This window comes from Aptenodytes forsteri, unplaced genomic scaffold (genome assembly GCF_000699145.1).
Source record: "Aptenodytes forsteri isolate BGI_AS27 unplaced genomic scaffold, ASM69914v1 Scaffold366, whole genome shotgun sequence".
Taxonomy (NCBI): Eukaryota; Metazoa; Chordata; class Aves; order Sphenisciformes; family Spheniscidae; genus Aptenodytes; species Aptenodytes forsteri.
In genome coordinates, this window is record NW_008794621.1 from 3,069,156 (window position 1) to 3,076,537 (window position 7,382).

Here is a 7,382-nt window from a genome sequence, read left to right on the forward strand (position 1 = left end):
TCTCTGCCTTTTTTTTTACAACTAAAGTTGACCTTTTCTAGTTGTCTCGCATCTCCATGAGTTCTCAAAGATGACTACTAATGGCTTTGAGACTGTTCAATTATCACAAGCCAAGCCATAGCTCCTCTAGTTGCAATAGTGAAGAAAATCTACCTCATGCAAATATAGTGGAATTGCCAGCAGTTGCTGAGATCTTGTCCAGGACATCAGCAGTAGTCATTTCCATGAGTTCTCAAAGATGACTACTAATGGCTTTGAGACTGTTGAATTATCACAAGCCAAGCCATAGCTCCTCTAGTTGCAATAGTGAAGAAAATCTACCTCATGCAAATATAGTGGAATTGCCAGCAGTTGCTGAGATCTTGTCCAGGACATCAGCAGTAGTCACTTATCTTACATGAAGGTGCCATGGACTCTTTTAATGACCTCCATTGACTAGTCCTTAGTTTTAGGTCCAGTTTTGAACTAACGTTAAGAGTCTGAGTTGTATTAACCTTAATTGTGACTGGACAAAATAAATTAATTCTCTTTGTTCTTAATGGATGTTGATGTGCCCGTTAAAAATAAATACACATGAATTTGGAAGAAGGCCTGCACGTGGCTTGAATATTACATTTCTTCCCTTGCAGTCAGGCCATTAACATAATTTAAACATTGTTCTGCGTAAATTTTTAAGCAAATGTACACAGGCATTAGCATAACCCCATTTCTAGACAACCCCCTGCAACTCTGTGCTGCCAATTTAATATTGTTTCAAATACTGTGACTTCATCTGTTGGAACATTCACTACCTACTAACTTGCTGAGAGTTTAAAAAAACCCTTGAAAATGTTTTCCCTTGGTGAATAATTGTCAGTCCGTGTGTAACTCCTGACGTTGGTGATACTGTGATATTTGGCCCTTTGAGCTCAGACTGTCCATCTAGGGGCAAAAGAGGGCGGATGAGTGAGAAATGGAAAGAAGCTGGTAGGATGAGGCAGTGGTTAAGCCATATGCATCATTTCATGGTTTCAAGGTACTGGTACCCATTGCGGCCCCTTGAATTGCTGTGATGCTTGGCTCAAAGTCAGTGGCACTCTGCCCAGTGCGAAAAGCATAGTCCAACTCTAATATCTCAATCCTGAGCTGATTTCTCACAGAAATATGAAATGTTTTTTCACCTTGTATTTTGTGAATGGGTGTGCATTTTGTATTTTGGGTTTTCTTGTGGGTTGCATGGTAGCCCACTCTATAGGTTAGCTTCTCATTGCAGAAAGATTGAAGGACTCTCAACTCAAGACAGTTACTTGATGTACTGAACAATATTGCCAATATAGGACTTCAAAATATTGTAGAAGTGGGAAAAATAAGGAGGAGGGTAAGTGCAAAGAGTTAGTAGGGAAGGGTCTGGCTTGATTTGGATTTTGCCTTTTGACTTCAAGAATATCTTTAAATTACATTTTCAAGCTTTTCTCCTAAATTTTGTATGCTTTAAACTTGTACTTGAACTACAAGTTGAAATTCTCATTTGCTTTAGTCCAGGAGCTGGTGTTAAAGCAGCTTATCAAATATTAGTAGGCACACAATGCCTTCAACAATGTAGTTTTCGGAAACAATGCCACTAATATTCAAGTGTCACGTTTTCCCTTTCATCTCTTGGAAGTGGCATCAGGAGGGATTCTGGGAAGATTGGCTGCATTGGCAGACAGGAACCATCTTATTAAATCGAATTTAAATCCTCATTTGATAAACTTAAGTGTGACTCATAATTTTTTATCTTTCCCCTCAAGTGGTTATTAAATGCGCGAGGTAAAATAAAAGACAGAACTGCTCATAAATCATTAATGCATGCATTAGTATAGGACTCAATTTTAGCCTGACTAGCATACATACTATTAAGGAGTATAGACTAGTCTTCCCAAACCAAATGGTTAGTCTTTTTCCAAAATTAGTGACAGAAATTCTTCCATTCCTGTGTTCTTGTTACAAAAAAAATGGCACTGTGACAGTTGTCAGTTCTGTAACGCAGATACACTGTGTTAAAGAGCCGTCACTTTTTAAGGCCTGCAAGTGTTTTTTCTCCCCCAACTCCTGCAGGCTTTATTTTTGGCATTATCTGCCAGGTCTCAGGTTTTGGACTCTCTGCTCACGTGTAACGGTTGATAACATCAAGAACATAAGCAGCGAATAAAGGGTCTTCCCCCACCTGCCCTTCCATGTGATTTCCTTTAGGTTTTTGTAGAGGAACCCCTAAAGCTTGAATTCAGGATCCGACAAAAACCTCCTTGAAATTCGATGACAGTTTTTCCCATTGGCCTCAGTAGATGATAGTGTTCAGAGAACTCACTGTTAAAGGTAACCGTAACCAAAATAAAAAATTTAAACAATTGTTTTTTATTACTGACCAAGAGGGAGTCTGGCCCAAATATTTTGCATTTTATGTCTAAAATCGAGCCATGGACAACTGAGATGGAAGCCATGACTCTGGGAATAAAAGGCAGTATGAGTGAACGCGCTGAGCAGTGGTCTTCCTCCATTTGAACGGGCTTCTCTACGTGAGAATAGAGGCAGGAGGGAAAGAAAGTGCGAGAGAGACTGTTTCCAGACATGGGCAGGGTGGAGCTTAATTTTATTGTCTGAAGCTATTCAGAGTAGCTTTATGCCGTGTGGGGAATCAGTTATTGGGATATGTTTTGGTGGGATGGAGATGGTGGGTCTTTCAGAAGGGAATCTTTTGGGACAAAAAAGAACATGCTTAGAAGCAACCAAGCAGTGCTTCTAATTAACTTTCGTTTGCTTTTTGTTTTCTTTTTTCTTGGAAGATGCAAAATGCTTATTTCTCAACTTCCTTGTTTGTTTACAGTAGTTTACAACTCATTAGAGATCCTAAGTCCTTTTCAGAGTTTTGCAATTCTTGTTCAATTAGTTGTCTTATTTGGCAATTAGACCGAAATGAATTTTCATTCTTTGAAAAAAATGTGATTTAATGTATTCACTGAGATTTGAAGTGGTAATGAGTTATGATGTTTTGTAACTGAACAGTATTTTTTAGCTAACAAAATCATTAAAAAGTTAGCAGTTGTATATATTTGGTTATTTGTTTTGTATAGCAACTCTGGTGTAGTACATCAAATGCAGTAGGAGTATCAGAAAATAATAGCTATCCCTTGAGTAAACAGATCTGGAATTTTTCCTTTAATTTTCCCTTTAAAATACACATCAGTGTAGATTTAGCCCATGTTAAAAAAAATGATGAACAGAATTTTACGTCTGTGTACTGTAACAGTTAGTCATCCTTTCACACAAGGCCATATATTTTCACTGGCTTCATAAAAAGAAAACTTCTAGTAGTTTTGTCAATGTATCAGAATCTCCACAAAAATAGTGCACGGGTTTACTTTTCTATTTTTTCACTAAAAATAATTCTAGGAGTACTAAATATAAAGAAAATTATCTTTAGCTTCTGTATTTTCTCAGCATTTTTAGTTTCAAAACTGAATTTTTTCATGACAGTTCAGACACAGGGTTCATTAATGCACTTTTAGTGACTCTTCATGATGATGCAGTTTGTAAAGTTATAAAGTTATTGTAAAGTGAAATTAGAGTAAATGTGACCTAACTTTGCAGTTCTGCAAAATCTGTAACAAAGTGACTAGCAAATCAAGCGACTTCATCCATCTGTGAAATATTTCAAGGTCAAACCTTTATTGGCTACAAGATTTCTAACTAAAAAGACAGAGGATGACAGTACTTACAGTTTCGTAATATTTGCTTACTGAGCGTGAAATGAAATTTAACAGTGTGGCATGTCTACATTTGTAAATTTATTGTAGTTGTTTAGACTTCTTGGAAAATGAAATGTCAAGCTATCACCCTCAGCTTCCAGAACGTGATCTTTAGGTCCAACAGAAAAGTTCACTTTTTTTTTTCTTCTTTAAACCAGTGCAAGATTATTTTCATTTCACTTACATTTTCCTGAAGTAAAACAGAACTTGTGGCACAACTGCATCTGAAGTTAGGATGTGGCAATACCAATGCAGACGTGAGCGTCTGATGCAGCAACTGCTCATTATCATAGCACTCGCTACCACTGGGCATCACGTTCAGCTCACTGGGACAGTGCATGAGGTTAAGCTCTTAGAAGATTTATAGATTGAGATCCTATATTATAGAAGTACAAAAAGGCTGTGATCTCCAGCTGAATAGGTAGTGCATGGAATAATTTACAGACAAGCCAACTCCAAGAGTAGAGAGTAGGACGGTAAATTGTAAATACCTGAAACACCTTTTTTTAAGGGGTTAAACTCAGACGTAAGTTTTTTTTAAGGAGAAAGAAGAATTGCAAATTCCAAATTAGTTTATTAAAGAATCTTAAATGTCAGTCAATACCATGTAATACTCTGTGCAGAATATGGTATAAAAGCAGGGAGAATGCATGAGCGTTTCTACAGAGTTGCTTTAGTGCTTCTGAGCAAAATTCTAATGGTTGAGTAATCAAAATACCAGTAATTAACAAGTCAGTTTGTAAAATACATATCCAGTCTGAATTTTCATCTTTTAGAACTGTTGTCTATAGATATATACTGAGCATCTAAAACAGTGAAATGCTTCTCATCTGGGATGTCTGCAATAAATTACAAACCTCTTTAGGATAGTGAACTTAGCTGTGTCAGTTTTGTACACTGACTGATAATAATGCATCTGGTCTCGTGTAAAATTTCCTTAATTTTTTCTTTTATCATTTGGTTAGTGTTGGTGAAAACTGAAGTCTTCAAGTCTCTTGGTCTCTTGAATCTTGAGGTGATTAATTATGAGCTGTGTTGCTTCATGCACGTGTTAGGAAATACGGAACTTGCTCTTCATCTTCTGTGGCTTTCATAATTAACCAAGAGGAGAATGCTATGTGTTTCTTGATACGCACGTTTTTGACTCAGGTGTCCAAATACATCATAGGGAGCAAAAACTCCAATAGTTGCAGTAGCAAGATTCCTGCAACATAACCTGTAGACCAAGAAAGAAACAACGCCTGAAGATACGGATCTGGTTGACGACAACAGGGAAGAGAGAGTGAGGATGAAAACGTGTTATGCAAGGGAATAAAGTGGATGCGTTAGGGATGACTTCCTGAGAACACCTTGATAAGCATTTGTATTTACCAATGACAAGGAGGGCCACAAGAGAGGAGTGAAGTAAACCCTGAAGTACAAAGCATCATCAAAGGGGAGTTTGAAAAATTGGGCTATTTTATCTCTGCTAAGTGCCGCAACATGTAAACTCAAAGTAATATTTTGTTTGGGAACTATCAACTTTTGAAGAGAAGAAACCTCAATAATCCTATCACTTCTGGAATGTATGCTGAGGTCAATGATCTCATAGTCTTTTACAAACAAAAATAAAAGTATTTGTTCTACCCTGTATCATTACCCTGTGAAGGGTGCAACACTGAACAAATTATCGCTTTACATTTAGTCCCACAATTTTATATGACACAGCTGTTATTGTAAGAATGAATTTCCAGTAGAAAATGTCAAAACTTGTGGCAGAAGTGGATGAGTTTCACAAGCCAAGGATGTAATGCATTTTTTCCTTGTGGTTTGCCTCTTCACATTCAAAACCAGGAACACCAGTCTCATGGAGGAGAGCGGAGCAGACAGTTTTGAACTCTGTATATTTGCTTTGTCTATATTTTCTTTGTTAATTGCTTAGCAACAGCGTAAAGCAGATTTTCTCTTTTTTTTCCTGGATGGAAGAAGGTGGACTTGCACTAGGAAACAAATTACAATCTCAACTGTAGAACCTGCTTTGTGCCCTTGGAATGGGGACAGAAGAGAAGTCAAACCTCATCCATAAAGAGGTGTCAGCAGCTCTCATTTCCCAAACTGCTGTTTGGCATGAGGGAGATAAAGTACCACACTTAATGTTCAATGGGCCTTGCTATTGTACCGAGGACTTGTGGATGGAAACTGTGATCCTTCAGTTCTGTGGACATGCAATACTCAGGCCTCATTAATGTGAGGTTACATGTGAAGTTGTCCTTTTGCCTTTAAAGCCTTGTGTTCTTTTTACTTGGTATGCTTTGTGGTTTGAGGTTGTGCAAGGACGACAGGATTTACTTAAAACTCAGGATTTAAAAAGAAAAAGGGACCAACTGGGTGTGGAGGATGTTTAGAGAGAAGGAGAAGGGCTAATCCGTCTGAACAACTGGATTCTTCATTGCCATCATGTTGGCCTGTGCCTCTAGGGCAGGGGACTCTAGATGGATGGTTTAATTTGCATATATATTTACATAGTCTGTAATCATAAAATCACATGATCATAATGGAGAAATTGTCTGTAGTTGTTTTTTCTTGACTGTTGAGCAGAATTGTCTTCTTGTCAGAGCTCACCTGCAATAAAATCTATTTATCCACCGAATCTTGACACTCATAAAACATATGGGGCTCAGGATACAAATTACTTTCTGGATGCCTATGTTTTTTCCCAGAGAGGCTTTTTCATTGCTCCAGTTTCCTAGTTGCAGTCTTCCCTGTCAGATTTCTTTCCTGTTGCACATCCTTTATTAATTCTAACCGCTCCTTCAATTTATTAAACATATTACAAAAGTTTCTTGTTGCAGTAATTCTTTGATCAGAGAAATGCACAATGGATGACTGGTGGATGTTTTCAAGAATGAAATGTAACAAGGTTTTCACTGCTACCAAGTGATTACTGTTATTGGGTATTAGTAAGAGAAGAGGTAGAACACCCATCATGGTGCTGCTGGAGAGTACAGACCTTCCGCTGCACCAGGGAGTTTGTAAATTTGAATCTTTCATATGATATCCGTGATACAGAGAATTGATATCAGACAGAATGTGGGCAGAGAGGAGGATTTATATGAAATGGCACGTGGAGGAGGTTGCTTCTTTCTAGTGTTCCATATCATGCTGGTCCTTGATGAAACTTCTCTGTGCCCATGGAAGTAGGGTGGGATAATCTAAGGGAATACATGTGTGTGTGTACTTAGAGCTCACTGCTCAATGAGGTTGTGGCCATGGATGGTGGGGAAGAGTCTTGGTGAGTAGGATAGGATGCATCTATGGGAGGATGAGCAGTTGTTACGAGTTAAAAGAAACTTAAGTCCATTTAGTGGATGAAGGAAAGGCTGTGGATGTGGTCTACCTGGACTTCAGTAAGGCCTTTGACACCGTCTCCCACAGCATTCTCCTAGAGAAGCTGGCGGCTCACGGCTTAGACAGGTGGACTCTGCGCTGGGTCAAAAACTGGCTGGACGGCCAGGCCCAGAGAGTTGTGGTGAATGGAGTTCAATCCAGTTGGCGGCCGGTCACGAGCGGTGTTCCCCAGGGCTCAGTTTTGGGGCCGGTCTTGTTCAATACCTTTATCAATGATCTGGATGAGGGGAT